Source organism: Acomys russatus, chromosome 4 (genome assembly GCF_903995435.1).
Source record: "Acomys russatus chromosome 4, mAcoRus1.1, whole genome shotgun sequence".
Lineage (NCBI taxonomy): Eukaryota > Metazoa > Chordata > Mammalia > Rodentia > Muridae > Acomys > Acomys russatus.
This window is the reverse complement of record NC_067140.1, coordinates 64384969-64410587: the sequence shown is the minus strand read 5'-3', so window position 1 is coordinate 64410587 and position 25619 is coordinate 64384969. Positions and strand designations below refer to the sequence as shown.

Genomic DNA, 25619 nt, shown 5'->3' with positions numbered 1-25619 from the left:
CTGCATGGGCTCCTGGTGACTCAGCTGGACACAGAGGAACATTTCTTAACGATCAGTGGCTCCCAAAGGAGGAAGCTTGCTTGCTCTCAAATGGTTCTGTTCTCCGGTCTGTTCTCACGGGAAGCGATTTGTCCAAGGTGGGGCCAACGCAGCCGTTGGTTCATCCACAGCTTGGCTCTGTAGCACTGGCAACCTTTCTCCAATTTGTCTCATAGTTTCAGGAATTCTGCTGACAGGATGAAGGGATGGGGTGGGGTGGAAGAAGCTAATCTTTTGGATGTCAGCCTCCTTTAAAGTCTCCCTCAAACCCACTCAGTTGACGTTCATTGTCGCACTGTCTATAAATGGTGGAGGAAGATGGTCGGCGGCGAGGGACGAAGACGGGCCCCGGGATGGGACTCACAGACTAGGACTTGGGTCTAAAGCAGGTTTGGGGATAAGAGTTCCTGTCCCAGTCACATCTTGTGACCCTCTTTGGCTCCAGAACTGAGGGAGACTCACCCACTTCAGCTCCTCTGATGCTCACCAGGTCATTTCCTACCTCTTCTGATAACTCCAAGCATCACCTATGTATCTGTGTTGGCTACTGGTCCAGCCTCTGAAGCCAGCTGGCTTCTTGGCTGCCGCCCGGGACTAAGTGCCCTGGCCTGCCTTGGGAATGAGCTTCAGGAGGGAAGGCTAAGTCTCCAGACCAGGAACAGCTGGATCCCTGGTGTGCCATGGGATGGGGTGGGAGGGAGGGGGAAAGGGGAGAGAGAATCCAGGCAGAACAGCTGAGCCACTCGGGGAAGGGTGCTTCCTGTCTCTCAGGCACAAGCTCATATTCATCCATCACCACATCCCTGGCTACTTTGCCTACTGACAGTGGGGATGGGAGATTTCTTCTTTCTATCCTCCGTACCGCTCCTCATATGATGGTATGTTATGGCTGTGTCCGGCTCCGCCCCGTGTGGTATCTTGTGAATCTGAGATCGGATGTACGAGGAACCCAGAACAGAACCCGACACCAAGTATGCCCTCCATGAACAGATCAGGCCTTCACTGTGAAGCTCAGGGTGGTCTCAAACTTAGGATCCTCCTGCCTCCACGCCAGATGCTGAGAGTAAAAGCAGGTGCCACCACATTGCTCCTTTATTAGGTAAACAACAACTGCTCACTAACTGCACAGGTAAAAAGGTCTACTCTTCATGTAGTCTGCCCGGAGAGCTTCCTGCTGAGACCGCTGTCCAGGTCCGTGTCACAGGGGTGAGCGCTATTAACATGAATGCGGTTGACTCATATATACATACTCACGCGTAGGGTGCAGTACCTGTAGAGGCCAAAAGAGGGCATCGGAATGCCCTGAGCCGGAGTTAGAGGTGGGCTGTGAGTTTGTCCAGCATGAGTGCTGGGCACCAAGCCCCAGGCTTCTGTAAAAAGCAATGTTCACCCTTAACCATTGACCCATCTCCACTGCCCCACAGGACTGTCGCTAAGTCTCCTGTCTTACATCCTTCCTCTTCTTCCTGTGTTGTCAACAACAGCTTCTGTGTTGTTAGGTACAACAGTGTTCCTAGTAAAGACTGTTTCCCAGGCTCCTTTGCAGTTAGAAAGAGGAAGACTAGTGGGCTATCCAAGGATGCTGGGAAAGTGCTTTAAAGGGCTGACATCTCCAACCCTTGACCTTTGTTCTCACATTTCCCTTCCCCAGATTCCTGTGTTTTCCAGGTCCATTGGCTTAAATTTTTGGATCCTTCTCTTTTCTATATGTCTTGGATGCTGAAGAGATGGCTGGAGCTCTAGCAGCCTTTTTGAACTTGGAAAAAAATATGTATGTCTGTCTTGGTACAATGCTAAACTTCATTTGCATTGGACTCGTAATTATGTCCATTGAGAATGTATTTTGTTTTCTCTCTAATAAAAACAACTCGGGGAGATCCTACCATGGGAGCCAACCATAGTACCCTCTAGGCCTTGTGGAATCAGAGAAGCATCCTTGGAAAGACTTTGCCTTGGGGAAGGGTCTCAAGGGGGCACCTTGTGAGCTATGTAGCCATAGCAACAGCCACAGTGGATCCTGAGTATAACTTACTTCTGCCTTTGGCGAACAGGTTTGGCTGGGAGGCTGGGTGCATGAGCCTCTCACACACTCATGTTATCCTTGGACTTTCAGAGTAGACTGGTCCATTCATTTGCATTTCTGAGGTGTGTGTGTGTGTGTGTGTGTGTGTGTGTGTGTGTGTGTGTGTGCTTGTGTGTTTTCAAGTACATACAGGTGAATATGCCCATGTATGTGGAGGCCAGGGTACAAACTTGGATGTCAATCCTTAGGTAGTGTTTACTTACTTTTCTCCTCCTCCTCCTCCTCCTTCTCCTCCTCCTCCTTCTCCTCCTCCTCCTCCTTCTCCTCCTCCTCCTCCTTCTCTTCCTCCTCCTCCTTCTTATCCTCCTCCTCCTTCTCCTCCTCCTCCTTCTCATCTTCTTCCTCCTCCTCTTCCTCCTCCTCCTCTTAGCGTGTCTCACTGGTCTAGCACTGAACAAACATGCTGGGTGGACTGGCAATGAGCCCCAAATAATCAACCAGTCGTCACCTCTCTAGTGATGGGATTCCCAAGTGTGCACCATCACACTTGGCTTTTTAAATGTGGATTTTGGGGGATTGAACTCAGGTCCTTCCATTGGCAGGGCAAACACTTCCCCAACTCTGTGGCCTGCCCAGCCCTGTTTGTATTTCTTCATTTTTTTTCCTATATGTTTCTACTTACTTCATCCAGTTAGCATGTACACTTCTAAGTCTATATAACATGTGTTTCTTTTCTAACTCGGAATTCTGTCAAATTCATTTCGAGGGCACCCTGCCCCTCCCCCTCCCTGACTACTGGGGAATAGAATCCCTCAATACTGGACCCAGTGTTGCAGGTGTGGTTAGATCATTTTGGGCAGAGATCAGGCTACAGGGGTGCCCATCATTTGAAGTGGCTGCCACCCACTGCTGTTCTGGAGGCTACTGGAGCCACTCAGGGATGGCCCTACCTGGGATAGGGACAGACTCACAGCACGGATATTGGAGATTCATCCAGCCTCAGGCATGGTGAGCTCTCCTTCCATTTTTTTTTTTTAACTTTTTTTTTCTTTTATACATTTTTTATTGAAAAATAAAATAATTCATATTATATCTCATTTGCTATCCCATCCCATGCATTCTCCTATTCCTCCCTCCCTCCCACTTTTACCCCATTCCCCTTCCCTATGACTGTGACTGAGGGGGACCTTCTCCCCCTGAATATGATGCTAGGGTATCAAGTCTCTTCTTGGTAGTCCGCTATCCTTCCTCCAAGTGCCATTGGGCCTCCCCATCAAGGGGACATGGCCAAATATGGGGCACCAGAGTTTGTGTGAAAGTCAGTCCCAGTCTCTACTTAACTGTGGAGAATGTTCTGTCCCTTGGCTAGATCTGGGTAGGGGTTTGATGATGACTGCACATATTGTCCTTGGTTGGCGCCTTAGATCGGAGCTCTCCTTCCTTTACAGCCATCCTCTCGGCAGGTCTGATGGAGACAGCCTATGCATACCTCACCGAAGTGCTGCTGACTACGTGGAGGCTCCTGTCTCTGCCTGGCAACAAGGAAACAGCTCTCGGGTGTCTGGTGAAGTTGAACAGCGTGTTTGTGTTCCTGTGGCTTCTTAATCCCTTTGAGGAAGCTTTGTCCAACAAAACCTGCAGTGATGGCAACCCCCTGTGCTGCCTGTTGTGGTGACCTCATTTGTGGCCACCAGGCAACAGACTTGTGGCCAGTGTGACCAGGAACTGAACTGAATGCTTAATCACTTAATTGCGATTTAAATATTCATAGCCATGTGTGGCTAGAAGCCACACTTTCCCTAATGATCCCCCTGCCCCCCCCTTTCCCCCTCCGTACCTGCCCCCTTTCATTTTCCTTGGTTTCGATCACCCACAGTCAAGTACGGCCTGCCAAATGTTGAAGTCCAGAAATAAATAATTCCTGTTTTCAGCTGCAGGCGAGTAGGAACAGTGTGATAAGATCTGTCACAGACCTGCTTCATCCTGCCTAGTCACAAATCTCTCTGTCCAGAGTATACACAACGTGTATATTGCCTGCCTCTTAGTCCTCCGGGTGCCATCTCGGTCCTTTGATTGCCCCAGCAGCACAGGGCTTGTTTCTAAGTAACCTTCATTTTACTCACTACTGGTCCCAGAGCACACGAATGGTGATGGTTTTTATTACATAGTGTCTTGCTGTAACTGTGAGAGTTCATCAATCATCATCCATCTCTTATTTTGTCTGAGTTCAGTCTTATTCCAGAAACATGCCAATGGCTCCGAAAAGGATCCAGGGCATTTTCACACCATACCACTGCTCCTTCAAGTTCTGAGATTTTGTTCCTCTTTGATTATTGTCCCATTTGGACTGTATCTCCCAGGAAAGCCACAAAACACAGAGCTGAGTCCTCTGCTGTGGGTTAACCTCACTCAGCCAGCTCCCTGCTGTTCACCCGGGAAGTCACTCCGTGCTCAGTCCTCAGTGTCCTAATCTGTAAGATGGATCCACACTGCAGACCAGTCTCCAGACGATGAAGGGAATTAAGCATGAAGGGCTCTCAGGGACGTTCCACACATAATGGTCATCCAGTTGTCCAGCTGATGCTGTAGGATCTAGCGTGCTTTTGTTAGTTCCTCTGGAACACAGGAGCCTTGCTCTGGGTGGTTCCTCCCTCTGCTCACTGATCATTGAGCCCCGTGAAAGCTGGTCAGGAGCACCCATGGTGGTGAGTGGTGGTGGTGAGGAGGCAGCCTGTGCAGGAGTCTCTCTGTGTGAGTGGATGCTGGGGTCTGAGCAAATAGGCCTCCACTTTGTGAGTTGGGTGCTTTCTCTAGGACGGAGAGGTGGGGGGGGGTGGCTTGAGATGGGGACAAAAGGGAGGACCCTTGGAGACCCTGGACTGTTTTTTTGCTCCCACATAAAGTCAGATTTCCCCGGCTGAATATTTGCTTCTTCCTGATTAGCTGGGTGGCCATGGGTGAATCACCTTCACCATTCCATCCCATGAAGTTGAGGTGACCTGGAGTGTCAGAAGAACCCACTCATTACTGTGATTTGCAGTTTCCTCCCTCTCTCTCTCTCTCTCTCTCTCTCTCTCTCTCTCTCTCTCTCTCTCTCTCTCTCGGGTGTGTGTGTGTGTGTGTGTGTGTGTGTGTGTGTGTGTGTGTGTGTGTGAGCTCACTGGGAAATGTTCCTGGAAACGATCCAAAGCCTGCTTTTTGGGCACTTTCACATTTTGGCCCAGTGTCTGCCTCAGACACCGCTGAGCTACATCCCAAGCCTTGGCTCCTTACTGCCTCAGTCCTTCCAACTGTGGGGACTGTCCTCCCTTGCATGTGGGCTCCTTCTTCCTCTCATGGCTCCTGGGAAGGCTCTCTCCCTGATGTGGTGTCAGCCCCTGAGGTCCCACATGCCCTCCTCAGGGAGGATTCAGCTGTCTGCACTTGAGTACAACTGCCTTTGTCTAGAATGCTAAGGCGAGGTTGTTGGTGACGATCTCCATCTGCTGCCTCTCAAGGTTCTCACAGCCTGTTCACATCCTGTGGGGACTCTGTATCTGAAGTAATGAACTTCTTCTTCTTCTTCCTCCTCCTCCTCCTCTCCTCCTCCTCTTTGTGCTCCTCCTCCTCCTTGTCCTCCTTGTCCTCCTTCTTGAATGTCTATCATCCCTGGTTTAGTCTAGCCTTGGATCATGTTTTAGTCTAGCCTTGGATCATGTTGTAGTTTGCTTTTCTGTTGCTATGACAACCACCATGACCAACAGCAGCTTAGGGAAAAAAGTCTTTATTTCCTTTTACACTTCTTCTGGTTGTTTCACTGAGGGATCAGATCAGCCACCAGAGCTCGTATGTTCTAGACATTCATGATGTTGGAGACATCCTCTTGACCTCTTCATCAGGTGACCATTCTGATCAGTGGAGGCTGGGGTCAGAGTACTCCACTAAAGATCATCTTCGAAGCTGGGTGTGGTGGCACACACCTTTAATCCCAGCACTCAGGAGGCAGAGGCAGGCAGATCTCTGAGTTCAAGGCTAGCCTGGTCTACAGAGTGAGTTCAGGACAGCCAAGGCTATATAGAGAAACCCTGTCTTGGAAAAAACAAAAACAAAAACAAAAAAACAAAAACAAAAAACCAGGATCATCTTTGAGTTTGCTGCCATCCCTACATTGGCAGGTGCCTTGGGGACATAAGGGGTGTCCTTGCTGCATAACTGTCTGGGATGGGGACATTGTGCAATAGAATGTGTGACAGTGGTTGTCTAGATGACTGGGGCAGGTGGAAAATGACTCAGATGCTCAGACAGTCTTCTCCCATGATGGTCCTGCCCCTCCCCCTCCTTTCTTTCGGCCTTCTCTCTTCACGTAGAAGGGCTTTGGCAGTCAGTTGGTGTGCCGGTCAGGATTCACAACCACCTAGGAGGCAAACCTCTGAACACATCTTCCCGTGAGTGTCTAGCTGGGCTTTTCTGAGGCGGGAGACCCACCCTGAACGGTGGCAGTTCCGTTCCACTGCCTGAGATCTCTCTCAGACTGCAGGAAATGCAGAAAGCGAGCTGCACACTCATTTACATCACCTTCTGCTCCCTGAGTGTGGACTCAGTGTGAGCAGCCTGCTGTCCACTCTTCCAAAGCTCCTGAGTTCAATTCCTAGCAACCACACGGTGGCTCACAACCATCTATAATGAGATCTGGTGCCCTCTTCTGGTGTGTAGGTGTACATGCAGGCAAAAAACTGCATACTTAATAAATAAATAAATCTTTAAAAAGAAATAAAAACTTTCCTTTGGTCACTACAAAAGGAAAGTAACTGATTCAGCACTCCTCACTTTTAGAACTTGGGAACACGACCTTTGGGTACCACAGCTTTCATCACCTTGCACAGTTTTAGCTTCAGAGTTTGAGCATCAGGAGTGCTGATGCCTTTCCAGCTGGCACTATCCTCTCCTTTAGTATATGTATATGGGTGTGTGTGTGTGTGTGTGTGTGTGTGTGTGTGTGTGTGTGTGTTAGAAAACAGAGTCTAGGGGTTATCTGAGCTAATGCTTTGTAAAGTCCCTGTCACCACCCATCCTTTTCTGATGGAAGCCTGTTGCCCTTTGGGGATTTGAGACTTTATCTCCTGCAGAGTATATGAAAGATCAGCCATGCTGTCTCAACTGTAGATGGGGAATCAAATTTCTTTGGAAAGTGCCTCTGGCTATTGGTGGGGGGGATGAGAAACTGGTGTTCCTGGGGCACCCTTAGTGGGTCAGACACATGTGCCAAAGGCCCATTCAAACTTATTCCACTCACAAAAGCCATAGCTATTAAAAACTGAGGTCCATGAGAAGTAGAGAGTGCAAGGCTAGAGTGGATGCAGAATTCCTGGTCACCATGACCCTCCAGGAGGCTGTGTACACCCAGCCTTGCTAGATTCTGTTTTCTAAGACTCTGTTCAGGTGTATTATTTGCTGGAAGTGATGGCTATCCTCCTGGCCCCGGGCTGAGGCAGACTCTCCTTAACCTCAGAGAATCTCAGAGAAGGCCTTGGGATGCAACCTAGGCTGTCCTAGGCCACACTTCTGTCCAGATATCCTTCTGTCTCACCTAGAAAGGGACCTTCAGGGCCACCATACTGACCTCCAGCTGGTCGTCCCAGCAGCTCTTGAGCTGAGCAAGAGGTCTCTTTGAACCTGCAAATGAGGCGAGTGAAGGACCATAACTTCTAGCTTTCATTCTTTTTATTTTTTTCATATGCGATTAAAAAAAATAAAACCATATAAAATGATTTTCGGGCCAACATAGTCAGTTTATGTGGCACTTGTAACTGAACTCAGGGCTTTGTGCACTCTGGGCAAGCATATTCTACTAAAGAAGCTATATCCCCAGCCCCAAGCTAAGAGGATAAAGTCCCTCCAGAGGAGGTGAGGATTAGACAGCAGGCTTTTGCACCCGGGAAAGGCATGATGACCCTTCTCCAGTCTCTAGCCCAGTCCCGGGGGGGCCACTGTGATACACTGTGCCCATTAGAGTCAGCACCAGATATGCTCCTGGGGGCTGGTACTCCAGCTCCAAGGCTGATAAGCTAATATGGAGCACCGTGTGCTTCATGAGGGACCCAGAACCTTCAGAGTCCCCTTGACACCTAGTGCCACTTACAAAGCAGAATCGGGACCATCTCAGCAGTGATCGAGACATGCTCACTGTCTGCCTGCTGCTGTCTGTCCTGAGGTACCACACTGGAGTGCAGACAGGGTTTGTGGGACATGCTGGAGGTTGCTCAGAGCACCCATGGGTGACATGGGGGTATAGAGAGGCAACCATGTCTAGCTTGTCTGGTACCTTCCAGAGCCCAGGCTGACAAGAGACCCAGCCAAGGAGGAACAATAGGCTTTATTCAACAAGAGCAGTTCCAGCGACTATGAGCAGCTTTCATCTGACACCTCCTGTGCAGGGACATTGACCCTGATAGAACAGGAAGCCAAAGGGTGCTTACCGGGGAGATGGTTGTTTTCAGGGGAGTGGGCTGATGGAAGAAAAGTGAGTAGGAGTCACAGGCTGTGAGTCACCAAGTTAGGGCCTCAGTGTGTGTCTGGTATGGCCTCTGGATCTCTGAAAGTGTATATGCTTCCAACAGCTCAGAACATGTCATCATAGACCTGGGACTAGGTCCTATGGAGGAGGGTGGCCGGAGAGATGACACAGTGGTTAAGAGTACTGGCTACTTTCCTCCATGATCCTGGTTCTATTCCCAGTACCCCTTTAACTCACAACCATCTGTAACTCCAGTCCCAGGAGGTCCAGTATCCTCTTTTGACTTCCTGGGTTCTAAGCATTAATATGGTGCGCAGACATACGTGCAGGCAAAACACACACACCAAAAACAAAACAAAATAAACAACCCCCCCCAAAAAAAAACCCCAAAATCAAACCACACCTCAAAATATCAGACAGATGGACATATATACACAGGCCCTGGGAGGTTGGAGGCACTGAGACACAGGCCAGGGGTCACTGGAAGATAGGGGGTTAAGGCCTGGAACAGATCTTTCTCTTGGAGGGCACACAGCCTGGCCTGAGACTGTGCCTTTGTACACTAGCTTCCAGAAGTGAGAGGTGAGTACCTGCTGGGCAGCACTGCACAGCCTCGCTGGTATAGAAGGAGGCGCTGAGGAATCCCAGGTCCATCCCAATGTGGATTAGCTCCTTGAAGGGTATCTCCTGGTGGTGGTTATGCTTTCAGCCTGTCAGCAAGAAGTCTTTTTTGAATCTTTAGGTGAGCCAAATGGTCTTTCTGTGTCTCCATTTTTTTTCTTAAAACTGACAACAGTAAAGAGAAAGAGGCCATGAAGTTGAAAGGAAGCAAGGAGGGGTGAGTACATGGGAGGACTTGAAGGGAGGAAGGGAAAGGAAGAAATGGCGTACATATAATATAACGTGAAAACATAAAAAAATACTTTTTTAAGGTGGCAGAACAAGCAGAGGTTCTAAAGTAGAATTCGGACTTTCATTTACTAAGAAAAAGGGGAAAACTGGAAAAGGAAAGACATGGCTCCTCCATACACTGAATGAGGGGTCCTCTGGTGGGCCACATAGGGTGACCCTCACAGGGTACACCCATTGGGGTCTCTGAGCCCAGAGCTGCTGGCTCACTACAGTTCATCTCACTCTGAGAGTCTTGCCTTCACCAGCCGAACTTTCACCCACTCTGCCACTCTCCTTTCCCTTTCTCTGAAGTTCGTGTTCATGGGGGGAGGAGGGAACCAGTGAGGGCATCTCACTCCAGAGGATGGTCTCCACAGAGCGAGGACCAGTCTCCCGAGGGACAGCAACGTCACAGCCATAGGGTGTAACAAAGGTGAGCTGTGAGCCCTCAGAAACTCAGGCTCCAACAGCACGTTCAGAAAAACAGGAACCATCAGTTCATGAGAACTTGAGGAGAAAAATAGTTTAAAGAACCGAGAAGGTGCCACATTATAGTGAAAGAGTGTTGGGTTTTAGAAATGACAGAGATGAGCTGTGATGGCCTCGCAGGCCCCACTGAAGCGGCTACATGAGACTTAACCACACACAAACACGGATGTTTCTTATAATATCACAGCATTTACAGGCATGGAGCTGCTTTCCGAGCACTTCGTGGAAGATTATTTTAGTCTCTGGACTAGGCTTCGGCCATGAATATTTTGTCAAGGGTGTGAAGCTTTGACTTCAATCTGGGGCTGAGGGAGCTGGAGTGGCCTGTAGGGTGGCTTCCTGAAGGCAGGCTACCAGCTGGGTGTTCCCTTGCACTGGGGTTCAGGAGTCTACAGGTTCCTGTCCTCTTCAGAAGTTAAGGGGGTACTCTTGTGGGCAAGTAGAAAACGCTCCCATCAGGGGCCCCACAACACAGCCATTTCCTACATAAATATTGAGTAGTTCTTTGATCCCAAAATGGAAGTTGTTATCTAACGCACACCAAAAATGGAGTGTCTATAAGACTGAATACCTTACTGTATGGTAACTGCTGAAGAAATGCTAAAGTACTCGGTAAAAGATGCCCTGACAACAGAGGTGCCGGAGATCGCTCCAGGATCTGAGAAGTCAGGGCAGAAAGCATTTCAGCAGGTGGGCAGCCCAAGAGAGACAGATGCCCAGTGCTGGATGCCCACTGGATGCCCTGGATGCCCAGGCCAGGGAGGATCCTGAAAGACCAGTGGACGTTCGGAAAATCAGAGCAAGTAGCCACGCACTGAAAGGCAGCTAAGCAAAAGCCAGGAGGGAGCAAGTCTCATTTTTCTGGGTCCCTCACTGTCTGGGGAAAGGCGTGAGAGTGGACATACCTAGGAGAACATACACTGCAGAAGTTGGTGTGCCAGAGACTTGGATCTGGGCTGCAGCACTGGAGAGCCATCTGGAAGTCACCGCTCGAAGGAGTCTTTCCAGAACATTCTATTTCAGAGTTTCTTCCTTGAGGGCCGGCAAGCCATTAAGTCCCACACTCTCTGGCTCTGGCCCCTGAGCCCATGACAGATGTAGGCTACCCTGGCTCCTGGAACATAGACTCTGTGTAGTTATGGAATAGGCACTTACTTGTTTACCGTTCTGTTCCTGCTGCCTTGAAACTCTGAAGGTATGTATGGTGTAAACATATGTGTGTACCTGCGCACATGTGTGTGGTACTTAACTGTGGTGTCTCCTTCTAGTGCTCTCGCTTTTTTTTTTTTTTTTTTTTTTTTTTTTTTTTTTTGTGCCAGGCTCTCTGGAGCTTGTCATTTGGGCTGGCATGGCTAGTCAGTGGGCTATCTGAATCTGCCACATTGTTCTCCTCTCCGCGTCCCCAGCACTGAGATTGCCAAGGCCAGGTGCCACACGTCTGGCCTTTTACGAGGGTTCGTTCGGCACATCTGAACTCAGACCCCCATGCTGGGCAGCAAGCACATCACCCACTGAGCCGTTTCCCAGCCCCTGTTTCGAAACTTACTTTTTAAACATGGAGCTTCGTACATTTGTTTTTGGCCTGGGCTCGTGCCTAGTGTAGCCCCACCAGGACTTTGGTCCTAACCCCTTTCTCGATGAGCCTTCGCGATGCTTCTAGTCCTCCAATCTCTGATCCAGGAAGCTCCCGCTGAAGGCAGAGCCAGCACAGGTGAAATCTGTGGGCCTTATACCCGGACTTCTCACCAGTACATAAAGTAAGAGTGGCTCCTGCTGAGTTATGCCATGGGGCGTAAAAAGCAATTTACATAAATGAAGAGGGGCAGGGATAGAGTTTGTGGTAAGGTGATGCCTCCTCCCTCCCAAGGTCAGGGCCTCCAGACTCATGACTCAAGGCGGCCAGCAGGAGGCCCAGATGTACCACGGAACCACAGCTTAGCCCAGAAACATGCAGTACCCCGAATGCCCCCCCCCCCGCCAGCTAGGACTCCAGGTCCCTGGAAGGGTGGCTGTAGGGGGACCACTTTGTTCCCATGTATGACCTACTTCATAGGGGTGAGCTGTTTTTATCTCCTTTATCTGTCAATTTCAGGGTTCCCTTGAGAATGAGGATGAGGAAGTAGGTTTCTGTTCTGAATCCTTCTCTTCCGATCACACACATTCTGCTACTCCTCGGCCATCCCTGTATCCGTACACTTTGTCTTAGGCCCTAGGAGCACAGAGTACACCTCAGGAACTCAGGGTCTGTGCCTTCATGGACAACATGCAAATGAGTACCCACTGAAAGAGAACGTGCTAATTTACAATCGCAAAGAAAGCTCCATGGGCCACGAAGCTAGCCCGTGCCCTGCTATACTTTACAAAGCCCACAGCTTGCAGGACTCCGCTCAACTAGTGTGAAAAGCCTGGGAAACGGGAGTTGGGGAGGGGCGGGGCTCCCACACATGCTCCTGCCAGTGCCTGCTGCTGCATTATGTTCAGGCCACCTGTTGGCCAATTGTTCTACTGCAAGTGAGGCCTGCAGAGTTGGTATTGGAGGTCAGGGGGCGCTAGTGAGCTGTGTGGTTGCTAGTGGATGCAATTCTCCACAAAGACCTGCAGTCAGGGTGGGACCAGAAAGTCCAGGTGAGGTGATACAGATACATTTTTTTTTTTTTAATAGCAAGACTTCTCAGGACCTTTGGTCATGGGTCATAAGTAACCAGATGTGTACTCCAACGATATCCAACACGGCAGATATCCATGTTCCATATGGATGAAGCAGAACCTTTCTCCACAAGTGGATCTATCTGCTCTAAAATGTCATGGGTCCTGCTCTGAAAATATGAGAAGGAATAAGTTGCTAGAACATTAAGTGAGAACTGGATTGGAATGTTCAAAACGGAGAACGAGCTAGGAAGAGGACTCATGGGCTAACGTGCTTGTTGCTCAGGCGCGAGGACCTGAGTTTGGATACCCAGTGCCCATGGACATGTCTGTGGGACATGTCTGTGACCCCAGGGCAAAACCAGGCAGATCCACAAAGCTGGCCTCGCTGAAGGAGAGCCCTCTGTTTGGAGCTTTGATCACCAGACCCTGGTCTTACCTGCAGGCTGCATGCTTGAAGGTTATTGAGGAGGGAACGGTTTAGTGAGCAAACAGCTTTAGCGTGATGACTTTGTGGGCAGAGTTACAGCGAAGATGCAGTGGAGACCCTTAGTCGCCTTGGAAATGGCTTCTAGCATGGGACCTTGGAGTGACAGGAAGAGAACGTAACCTCCCTTGAGCTTGGGAGGCAGGGGAGTGGCTGTGTGAGAGCCACAGTACCAGCAGAAGTGACAGAAGAGAAAGGCTGGCTTTTGAGACGCCGGGCCACTCCTGTCACATAAATATTTCAAGAACCCGGAGCAGATGGCACCACCTGGGCCTCCATCTGTGCAGATGAGGCAGGAGAGGTGCCACGTGTGAGGGCTAGGCTTGGGTGGCATGGCTTTTCTCGTGTAACCAATAAGAGGCTTACAAAGTGGAAGTGCTAAAAAAACGAGTGAAGTACCTCTAGGGGACTACCCCTCGGTTCCCCAAGTGTATATTATCTGAGCAGCCACCAATAACAAGTGGAGACACCTGTGTGCCAGACGGTAGCCCCCCCCCCCCCAGCAAGGCTGTTCTTTTGTGCACCATATGGAGACAGTGTAACAAACTTTCGCCATAGCTCCAGCAGCTGGAAAAGAAACAGAGGCTCACTGTGGCCTTTTGCTAGGATGGGTGTGATGTCCCTTTTTCTGGTTAGCAGCTATAGTCCCAGACAGCACCAGGGGATATACAGTGAATAAAGAGCATTCTAGTTGAACCGAAGTCTTTCCAAACTGTTTGCTGCTTAGAACCAGTGAAATCCTCTGGTTGTTGAGTCGCGTGTTCTAGAATGTCATCCTGCTGTCCACAGAAGCTGTTCAGGCAAGAACAGGCAGAGGAACAAGTCAAACACGCCCTGTGGTCCAGAAGTCATGGGTTTTGCTCCTTCACATTCACATGTGGGACAAAGAACATTCTAGAAGATTTTTTTTTTTTTTGACCTACTTGAGGTGAATGCATCTCCTCCTGAAAGTCTGCCACAGAAAACCCACCAGGCCCATTGCCATCCACGGCCTCACCTACAGTCTTTGAAATTATGTTGATGTACAAACACTGTGAGGTGCAATCCTGCAAACACATTTGTGTATGAAGCTAAACTCTTTTCAACCAAGGCACATAAACCAGGGCAGATGGGTGAGGGACTTTGGGGCAGATGTGGTAGTCAGTGGTCATCCCCAAGAACAACAGTAGCCATTTGCTTTGAAGTAGGTTGCTCATATCTATGGCCATACCACCCTGCATGCACCTGATCTGCTCTGAAATATGCCGCTTAAATATTCCCGCACGGTGATTAGGGAGTAATGTTATCTGAGCAGTGAAAACACAACACCCACAGGCCTCAACACACTTGCCAGGATGTAGGCCACTGGTAGAGTGTTTGCGCAGCTTGGGCTAAACTCTGGATTCCATCCCAGCACTGCCAGAAAACAGTTCATCTCCATAAGGTCAATTCTGATAGATATGAAGTGAATTCGAAAGGAATATCGCCAAAAATGGCTGATCACTTTGGAAAAATAAGACTTAAGCAATAAGAGCCTTAGAAGAGGCGGGGAAGATTCTACAGGGGTCTAACGACCCTTCTGTGGATCTGTGTTCAGAGCTTGGACCTGGCGGCCTTGAGAGAGCAGGAGTGACTTGAGCTGGGAGCAGTCCCGGGTGGGCTACCAAGGCTGTGCGCCAGCAGGGGGCGCTGTGCACAGGCTAGCTGGCTGGGAGTGATGGAGGAGGGACCAGAGGCTGATTTCTGAAACATACTGTGAAGAGCTGGAAGCTCAAACATTAAAGCCGCAAACCGTGACTTCCAAGCCACAGGGTTTGTTTGAATTATCGAGTTAGTCCTTTATTAAGCCTTTTGGTGTGCAAACCTGTAAGAGGCCGGAAATGCAGAGCAGTTGCATAGCCAACCTCACTGGGTCCAGACAGTAAGAAAAGTCCAGACGCATCTGGAATGGTCTTGCTTTTACCTCCCGTGCCAGTTGTTTTGGTAAACTTGACGCAAATCTAGATCTAACTGGGCAAAGAGGGCCTCTTAATTGAGAACATATGCCCCTGAGATTGGCCTGTAGGCAAACCTGTGGGGCATTCTCTGGGTTAATGACTGGTATGGGAGCACCCATCCCACGGGAGTCAGTGCCTCGCTTAGGGTCTCAGGGTGCCTTAGAAAGCAGGCTGAACAAGCCACAAGGAGCATTGTTTCTCCATACCCTGTAGATTTCTGGCATGAATTTCTCCCTTGACTTCCCTGGATGACAGACTTATAAACCCTTTTCCTCCCCAAGTTAAGATTTGATCATGGTATTTTATCACAGCAATAGAAACCCTGTGACACTTCCTATTACAGTGTCCATGCTCCCCGGAACCACCTACTGGGGTCATCCTTTGTATGTTACTGGGCACTGTTATGACCCTGTGTAGTGGACATACTTGGTCTCAGTTGCTTCTTTCCGTAGCTCCCTGTGGCTCACCCGTGCCATTTTTGTTAATAATTGGGATTCTTTTTCTCTCTCTTTATGTTACAAAGCCCAGCCTTCCATGTAGTTAGGGTTTTGTTTGCTAGTTTGCTGTACTTAATAGCTCGAAACCTTGCTTTTCTTTTCTTACCTCTACTTTGGAAGACTCAAGCCATCAGCAGTCATCCATCCCACCAGGTGGGCCCACCCTCCTATTCCCACCCCGAGGTCGCTCATAAACACATCTGACGGCTACCATCTATCTATATTACCAAGACACTGGACAGGAGGCAGAGGGGACTGGATGGAGGGCAGCGATCTGGAGCATGACTGAACAGATGTGGCCCACCACCGGTGCCGGTCAGAACTCTGGGGCCAGAGCCAGGCTTGAGGCAGCAGTAGAAGGATTGTTAAGTTCAAGGCCAGTCTGAAGAATTTAATGGGACTCGGTCTCAAAACAACAACAACTAAACAAAAAGGTGAGAGCTGTAGTTTAGTGGTGGGGCCTTGTCTAGTGTGCTTAAACCTTTGGATTCAATCTTCAGGGCCAAATAGAACAGAACGGACTAGACTAGACTAGACTAGAATAGAATAGACTAGAAATAGGATAGGATAGGATACAATGAAACCAGGGGTCTTCCTGAACTCTAACAGCCTCTCACCTGATTTTTTTTTTTTTTTTTTTAAATCTTACTGGCCTTTAGTTTCTGCCATAAGAGAATGGGATGGTCTGTGACCCACTTTACTGGGTCTTGGGACATGGACCTCTTTTTCCAGGGTCTTCTAAAACATAAGTTTTGGTAACCAATTCTAGACCTTTTAAAATGTGGAGCCGAGAGTCCAGCTCCTGGCTGCTGAGCTGCGAGTTCCTCAGACCCAGAAGTAATGTCTGTTCCATCCCCCTGTCACCCTGCCTTGTCCCCACCACATCTGCAGATCCTCTGCTGTCTGGGCACGCTCCATGTGTCTTCTCATTGGCCTCCATCATATTTAACCTACAGAAGGAAATAGGAGTTGGAGAAGACACAGGGAGTGTGACAAGGCTGAGGTCCAGACGCCTGCAGTCCTTGCGGAGGCTAACCGTGCACGCTGCCTGCTAGATCCTGGTTCCCAGGCATTTGGTCCAGTGTTGTTCTGTTATTCTTTGGGAGTGTGCATAGGCAGTGTATGTATATATTCATGTGGGTGTGTGTATGCATACAGGCACACATGCATGCTTGCACACACAAGTGTAGAGGGCAGAGGGCAGCACAGCTGTCTTCCTCAATCATTCTCCACCTTATTTGTCTGAGATAAAGGTCTCTTCTTGAGACTTGTGGATTTGGCTAAGCTGGCTAGCCAATGAGCTCCAGCGACCCATCTGTCTCTCCGCCTCTAGAGCTGGGCTGCTAGGCAAGTGACACCATCAAGTAGGTGTTGAGGCTCCAAGCTGAGGTCCTAATGTTTGCACGCGGCAGGCACTGTAGCAATGGAGCCATCTTTCCAGCCCCATTTCTGCTAGTCACTTTTCCTTTTCCTACTGAGCCATCTCACGGTTTCCTTCTCGAGTTACATTATTTATCCGTGTAGGTGTGGATGGGTGGGTGGGTGCTTGAATAGCACAGCATAATATAGAGGTCAGAGGAGAATCTGTGGGAGTTGGTTCTGTCCTTCTACCATGGTCAAACTCAGGCCATCGGGCTTGGCAGCAAACGCCTTAACCCACTGAGCTATTTTGCTGACCGCTCTGTTATTCTTTCTCCCCACTTATCTTTAGTGATCTTATTTTATGAGTGTGAATGTTTTGCCTGCATATGTGTAAGGGCACTGGGTGTGTGCCTGATATCTGTGGAGGCTGGAAGAGGACACTGGAGCCCCTGGAACCAGAGTGATGCCTCCATGTGGGTGCTGGGACCTGAACCCAGATTCCTCAGAAGAGCCCCAGGTGCGCTTACCTGCTGAGCCATCTCTTCCCTGCCTCCCTCCCCCTTCCTCTGCTCTTCTTGATGTCGTGAAGGTAAATTTGCATGATGAGAGACTGTCATCTAGATCCGTGGGCCTCACTCAGTCCATTGGAGGCCTTCCTAGAAAGGCTAACCTCCCAGGAAAAATATCTCAGTGTCCCAAAGCCCCAACCACCGTGTTTTCCTAAGCCCCAAGGGCTTGTGATCTGCATTTAACCCAACACCACAGGAAGGCCGGCTCAGCATTAGCCACTCCTTTATGGTCTCTAGCCCACCACTGTGGGAACCAGCCCTTTAACTCACTCCCTCTGTGTCTGTTTGTCCATCTCTCTGTCATGCACACATCTGCACGCACATATTCTATGAGTCTTGTTTCTCTGGAGAAACCTGATTAATGTGGCCACAGAAGGGCAGAGAACAGGATCCTGCTTTCCTTTGCAGCTAAGCTCTTTTATTTCTACCTTATTTAGATGAGCAGTTTCCCCAGTGTGTTTTGCTGACTTCCCTTTGAAAGCACACATCAAACAACTCCTCTGGGATGGCTTTGGTTTCCACAGGCAGGGGACACTTTCTCTACTGGGCCATGCCACCCTACATTTCATGTTTCATGCAACCACTGACACGAGGCTATGCTGCTTTCTCTCAGCATCTCTTCCCTCATTTTATTTTCTTATGCTTAAAACCCCATGGAACGGATAGTATCATTAGGCCGGTGGCTTGAAGAAACAACATTTATTTACATGCTGTTTTATAAACAGGTAAATAGACTTATACATGTGTGCATAAATACACACATGGACAACTACAGGGTTCCCTGCATACATCAGGGAAAGGAAACCATTCCAGAAAAAAGGGCTCAGAGCATGGGCAGAATGAGCACCTGATGGTTCTGCGCATCCTGTGGACCAAACAATGTATGTAGATCGTAAACCATCTTTGTGGGCAAAGTTGCCTGACTTCTATACAGCATCCTTAACAGAGACAAACGTCACGCGTGTGTCTATGGTCTCCTCTTTCTGAGACGGTCCAGAGCCTCTGTAGGTTTTGTCTTATAAAATGTGGCCACCTGATTAAATTTTCTTTGCACTCATGCTAAGCTAAGTAAGAAAGCCATACCATACGTAAGAGAGCCATCTGTCTCTTCATTGCAGCTGTGAACTACATACAAAACTTGAAAATGAAACTGAGTAGTAACTGGGGGGGGCGGGGGCTGAGGAAAATGATGCCTCCTGTGAGAAGCCCCAGGAGAAACCTAGGGCATCTCTTAGCAAGGTGCACGGCGCTGCTCACAAGGTCATCTGAGCTGACAATCTAATTATTCTGGTCTAAAACTCATGAAAGAAAGAAAGAAAAAAACAAAACAAAACAAACAAACAAAAAAAACAAACCAAAAAAAAAAAAAAAAAAAAAAAAAACCCAAACCCAAGCCAGTATTTAACACAACCAGGCAGGAAGGCCCGCTTCTGCACCCCGGTGCCCTCAACTCTTACAAAGACTGGTTCCAAGTTGCAGATTTTTTTGTGCGAGTGGATGTCACCTCGGATCACTTGCATTAGCTGCAGGTGTGTAACCCAGATAAAATGACTGCACTCCCCACGTTCTAGAACGTGCCTTGAATGGGAACGATGTATTTGCTTTCCTAAACCCCGTAAGATTGGAGCTTGCAGTGCAGCTCTGCAGAGCCTGGGGCTGTCTGTCCACTCGTGGGGGCCCAGCTCCCCTTGGACAAGTGCCAATGAGTCTCTAAAGTGGATGGTGTGTCTCTTTCCTTCTGCCTGTCGACACTCCACTTATGTGAGCTCAGCATTAGCCTCAGGGCTTCATTCTTGACACTGCGACTAATTCCCCATTTTATATTCGCGATTGTCCTTCTGAAAGGAGGATCGGCTTCCCATTGCACCTGGGTATTTTAAAGTAAATATGATGCGAATACACTCAGTCGGCCTCCCTCGCACATTACCTCAATTCTGGAGGATGCGGAGTTAGGGACGGGAAGGCCATGGAGAGGTGGAGTGGCCAACTCATTTGCATAGTGGTGTTTGAGGCTGGGTGAAACTGAAACAGTAGCCTGTGTGGGTGGGGCCTTGTTTCTCATCACAGCTACCCCCACCCACACAGCCACCCCCTACCTCCCCCCCCTCCCCCCGCCCCGCATCCCCCTAGGCTCCCATATAGGATAAGGGAAGGCTAGGCCCAGGGACTGGGGGCACCAGTATGAAACCAGATTAAAAACACCTGGAGCTCAGACTGGCCACAAGCTCTCAGCTGCACCCTGTGACCAAGCAGGCGGAGTCCGTCATTTCTGATTCAGATTGTAATCTGTTGGTGGGGCCTGGCATGTGGCATGGCCAGCCTTGGCAAATAGAGACAAGGCATTTTTATCTTCAGTCGACTGCTCTCCCAGCTGAGTTATTCGACACGGCGAGGCAAGGATCCGATTGCTCTCCTCCAGTCATTTTCTCGATCAACTGGAGTCTTTCAGATCTCGGTGGAGTGCGAGGCCACAGGCTGCTTGGGGGACACTCAGCTCTCCTGTATCATAAAAGTCTTTTCTACCTATTTGGTGTCCGAGTAAGGCGTCTTCAGTTGGAAGTAATGTGAAAGTCAGACAGTCTTACAGAGCCTGTCACCGTTGCTGGGTAATATCTCCCAGATGGCAAAGTGAGTTCTTTTAATATAATAAAACCAGCATTATTTTTTGATACAGGACTGATGGTCCCTGGGGACAGGGTTTTCCCGCTGTCAAATCCATTTTCCTTGTAAGTGTGGGAGAGTAGTAGCCTTGTGTAGCCATGCGTCCTTTTGCTCTGTTTTCAGCTTGCCATGGGTTCACATCTTTGTTGATAAGAGGGGGCAACCCTCTACTGGAGAAGCTTCCACCTGGGTGTGGCGGGGGTGGGGAGCAGTGGGGGTGGTATCTCATCTCCTTTTCAAACATTGCCGGAATATTCTGAAATCCACCAGCTTGTCAGCCATTGTAAATACCAGGCCAACTTAGAAGAGCATTGCCTCTTTGATGTAGCCTTTGATACAGGGCCTCCTGTGATGATGGTGGTAGTCTAAGTTTGTTCATGGTATGCACAGTGACATTCACGTGGGTTTTCCTAAATGGCAAGATAAAGGGATAATTACATAACGTGAGAATGAGAGTCATGGTTTCCAGGGGCTGCTGGGAAGGCTCTAGGGATGTGGTGGTTTGTAGGCAGCAAAGGCTCCAAGAATTTTCAGTTTAAATTGTCATCCATTTGTACCTAGGACAAGTGGCATGGTCCCGTTTTTTCAATCTTCATGGGATATCTGCTTTGTATTTGAGGATGTTTTTATTGGAATAATGAAAAGAAACGGGCACTGGTCTGCACAGGCGCAGGAGGTTTTGTTTTCTGTTTTTCTTTTGTTTTGTTTTTCAATACTGAAGGTGGGGCCTTGCTTACATTGAGAAGCATTCTACCACTGTGCTATAGTTCTGCTTGCACCTGCAGCTCTGCCAGCACTGGTGGGGGTTTTGGCTTTGAAAACCTATGGATGGCACCATAAATCGGAAACAGAGGAACTTGTATTTGATTAACTTCTAAGGCTTTGGCTGGTTGGTGTTATCTTACCTACAACATTTTGAAAGGAGGGAAAGGTGCTTTTAAAACTGGACTTGATCTGGGTCCTGTTTATTTCCCTAACATTACCTGAGTGGCTATAGTGTCCCGGATACCACAGTGGCATAAAGAATAGCGTCTGGCCCCCTGACAGTGGCAACTCCACACTGTGGAAGATAAACATAGCACTAGTGCTTAGGTTTCCGGAAGGTCACACGCATGCCAGGCCAGGTTCAATGTGTAGGTTATCTCATTCACTGTCGCCCAATCCACAGGAAGGTGGCTTTTATGACTCTATTTTATAACCAAGAAAAGGGAGCCCAGAGAAGTTAGGCCATCTGCCCAAGGAGACACAGTGTGCAGATGGCAGAGTCTACATATGGAGACAGACATTTGGATCGGATACCCAAAGAGCATGCTCTTCCTCACCATTTCAGTGGACAGCACTGCGCACAGATGGGGCGAGCGCAGACCGCTCAGGCTTCCGTCTAGAAGCGAAAGCATAAGGCCCCAGGAATGCTTTCATCATGACCTTCAGATAGCTCGAAGGCTTTGTGTTTTGAGCCTACTGAACCAAAAGATGCCAAGGTAGGTGGAGGAGGCACTTCATGTCCCCAGCTGGCTCCTCAGTGGCTCTGACCAGGTAGGAGGCTGACTGGAAGAGAAGCTTCTTCCTCCATGGGAACCAAGCACTTGCTTGGTACCTGCTCGCATCCAGTGTCTCTGAGGCTCCTTGTGCAGAGCTGTTATGGTGGAGTGGACGGCTTTCCCCCTCACCTTTATGGTGTTCCTTGGGGTCTAGCAGCAGCATTGTGGAGGGTTACTGGGCTGAGAGGATGCAAAGGATAAGCACGTATTCATCAGGGACTCTGTGAAGGGCAGAGACAGTAGCTGCCGGGTGGACTCCAGGTGCCAACAAGGCAGCAGCCAGGACTGTGTGAGCGACAAGGGGGGGTGAAGCTGTCCTCCTCTGAGCTTTAGCCATCTTTATCTCCTTCCTCCTTTCCCTTATCTTCTTCTTCTCCAAACACAGAGGACACAGTAGCTCTTCCTACAACCTTGCCTGCCTCCTGAAAATCCGTAGTGTGGCTCAGAGTTCCTTAGAGACCAGCTTGTTCACTCTTGCGCTGTTTTCTGTCCAAATCAAAGCAGAGCTCCTGGCCTTACCTCCAGAGAGGATTGCAGTTCCCTCCAGGACCGAATACTGACAAGGAAAGAAACCCAGCCATCTCACGCTAATAAGGACCTGGCCCTCCTCCGTGTCTCAGGGCTCCAGAGCCTCACTGAGCTCATGGCTCTGGGTACAAGCTGGGGGCAGTGAGAGCTACTGTGTCCTCTGTGTGAGGTGGAGACTTCTGCAGTTAGCTTGCTCTGCTTCTTGCTGAGTCTCCTAAGGAAAGAAAGACGTAATAGCTGGCCGCTGTGTTCAGAATCTGTGAGTAGAGCAAAAAAGCCAAGCAGGGGTAGCTTGCCAGGGTCCCTTTGGTCAAAGTCCTGTCATAAGGCTGGTCCTTTGCTTAAGTGGATATTGGTCTCAGAGTCTTAGCCTAATGACTGGGCCTTTTAAATTTATAACTGATGTTCAGTGATGAACGAAGGAAGATCAGGGTAGATCCAGCGCCACACCCCGGCAGATAGCTCCGACTCAGATTTATGTCTGTGATGAAGCAAACCAAAGCCCAGAACAGCAAGACCATGTCGGGATCCTAGCTCTTGATTTTTCTGAGCGTACCCGTGTGAACGCCATTTCAAAGTCCTTATTATCCTGAGTTACTTCGGACTTCAGTGAGGAGCCAAGGATACCAAGAAGCTTTAGTGTCTGTTCCCCGTGAAAAACAGGAAGCTGTCTGTGCTCAGCTCTTCACCCTTTCTCCAAAGGACACTGGGCCCCAAAGGAAATGTGATGCCTGAGGTGGAGGAGATTGTTGTTTTCCAAATGGCTGGATGCAAAGTCACGTTGAAAATGAACGGAGAGCTGAAGGCTGTGCCGTGCAGTCTCTCGCCATCGCCTCCCTTCTGTGTGTCGCCTCTTCATGTCTCTTTCTATTTCTGAAGGGTGTAGCTCCCACAGTAACTTCCCTTCTAGTTGTTGGACAGCTATAGAAGAGGATGAGAGGGACCCATCTGATAACCTTGGCGTCACTTCTTGGTAGAATTTCCCTGTGCTAAAGAGCAGAGACCCCAAGAGAACTGCCATACTCTGGGGTTTCCTGGGGCCTTTGGTGTAGCCCTTTGTGTCATTAGTTAAATGTGGCAGACAGCTAAGTGACATGGGGACACTTTCCTGTACAGGTGGAGAGCATATTTAGTTATTTATTTAGAAACGAAGTCTTATGTACCCCAGGCCCGTCTCAAGTTCCCTATGATCCTGAGGGTGACCTTGAACTTCTGACCTCCTGCCTCTACCTCCCATTTTCTGGGATTACTGGTGCATGCCAATGTGCCCAGTTTATGTGGTGTTGGAGAGTGATCCCAAGGCATCCTCCATCCTAGGCAGGCCTTCTACCAACTGAGCTGCCTTCCCAGCTCGTAATTCTGATTAAGAGCCATTTGGAAAGGCTGGATGTGGTGGTACACACTGAGGTTTCTAGAAGTCTGAAACAAGACTGTGACAGACTCATTTATTTATTAATATCCAGTGTCCTCTACTCAGGACAGACACCTACAGACTGGACTTTATCATCTCGCCTAGAACCTTTTCTGTGTCTGGCTTTTCTCTTGGGATGTTCACATGCATACACACATGCCCTTGTATAGTGAGTCTTTTTTTTTTTTTTAAGATTTATTTTTATTTTTACTTATGCAAGTATATCAAGTATGTGAAGGTACACACAGAGGCCAGAAGAAGTGGCAGGCATCCTCCTGTAGCTGAAAGTTACAGGCAGTTGTGAGTAGCCTCTTCTGGGTACTGGGAACCCAACTCACTCCTCTGGAAGGATGACAGCTCCCCTTCCCCCAGCCGTGTGTGTGTGTGTGTGTGTGTGTGTGTGTGTGTTGGTTTTTCGAGACAAGATTTCTCTGTGTATCCTTGGCTGTCCTAGACTAGACTTGCTTTGGCCTCGAACTCACAGTGATCTGCCTGCCTCTGCCTCCCGAGTGCTGGGATTAAAGGTGTGCACCACCACGCCCGGCTCCTTTTGTGGTTCTTAAAGTTTATTTTCTCATTCACATGAAAATGGAAATGAATAAGAAAAAAAAAAAGGCCTTCAATTGTGTGGACTAACAAGGAACGTATCTTCAGATAGGGAAAGTGTGCAGGATTTCAGTGCTGGTCAAGGCCACATGGACTAATCAAAAGCCGACTGCAAACGCTGAAGCTGGAACAGTCTCTGAACAGCTGAGGGCGCATGGGGACTCAAAGTGACCTGAGCTATCGCAAGAACAATAAAGGTCATCCAGTGTTGCAGCAGCCATCCCTTGCTTGCTGGCTGCAATCCCAAGAGTCCCCTGTGTGTGCATCTATGAGGGTGATTAAAGGAATGTGTGATGGATGTGGCCTGGAGAGATGGTTCGGCTCTTGAGGAGGACCTCAGTTCGATTCCCAGCACCTACACGGCAGCTCACAACCATCCACAGCTTGAGTTCTCTGGGCTCTAACACCCTTTTCTGATTTCTGAGGATACCAGGCATGCACTGGGTCCACATAGATACACACAAGCATAACACTCATGTTCAGAAAATAAGAGAAATAACTTAAAAAAAAATTTATTTACTGAAAAGAAGAAGACAACAAGTCCAAGTCATGTGTAGGTAGGCACTTAGTATCTTGATGTAGCTGAGTGTCTAAGAAATTGTCTGCCCCGTATCTGTCCATGACGATTTCACTCAATTAGCCCTGGTCATCAAAAGGCAATTTATTCTGGGGAGGTCTAGTGTCAATTAGGGCAGAACTTTTGCCCAACTTGTGTATCACTCTCCCGAGAAATAACTCTTCTTAAAAGAAAGAAAGAAAGAAAGAAAGAAAGAAAGAAAGAAAGAAAGTCAGCAGTCCCGTGGCCACCCGGCGTTGAGACTTTAGAAAAGCTAGGCTTGGAAGAACAGCATGCCGGGACAAGGGACAGTGAGAGTTTGTGGAATTGAGGGTGATTCTATGATGGCTGGAAGGGACCCTAGTCAAGACTCTTGTCTGTGTGAGAAGAAATGAAGCCATCCCCAGCCAGCCTTGCCTACCTCTGAGCATGGAGACGTCAGTGGACACCTTTCACCTTGACCACACATCTTCATCCTTTCAACCATCCAATCTCTGCAACAAACAAGAAGGACACTCACATTTTCCACTGTGTTCATGGATGCGTCACACAAAACACAAAGTCTCTCTGGTAAAAATGCATAGAAGTGAGCACTACCATTCACTTCTATACATTGCAGATGTTCCCAGACGAGCACAGTTGTTGATATATACAAAAGGGTTACTGGTGCATGTCTGGTGTGTGTGTGTTCATATACATGTGTGTGGAAGTGTATGTACATGTGTATGCCCGTGCATGTGTGTGCCCATGCATGTGTGAGCAGGTGAAAGGTCAACATCGAGTATCTCTCTCAATTTCTCTTAGCTTTATTTATTGAGGCAGGATGTGTCACCAGACTCAGAGT

At 48.9% G+C, this 25619-nt stretch overlaps 1 non-coding gene across 1 annotated transcript; it reads right to left on the bottom strand.

Annotated features, from left to right (window-relative positions):
- Positions 1-24815: 24815 nt before the first annotated feature.
- Positions 24816-24946, bottom strand: LOC127188676 (small Cajal body-specific RNA 8). Its single transcript, XR_007830535.1, has one exon. It is a non-coding gene; the product is annotated as a small Cajal body-specific RNA 8 (non-coding RNA).
- Between the last annotated feature and the right edge of the window lie 673 nt (positions 24947-25619).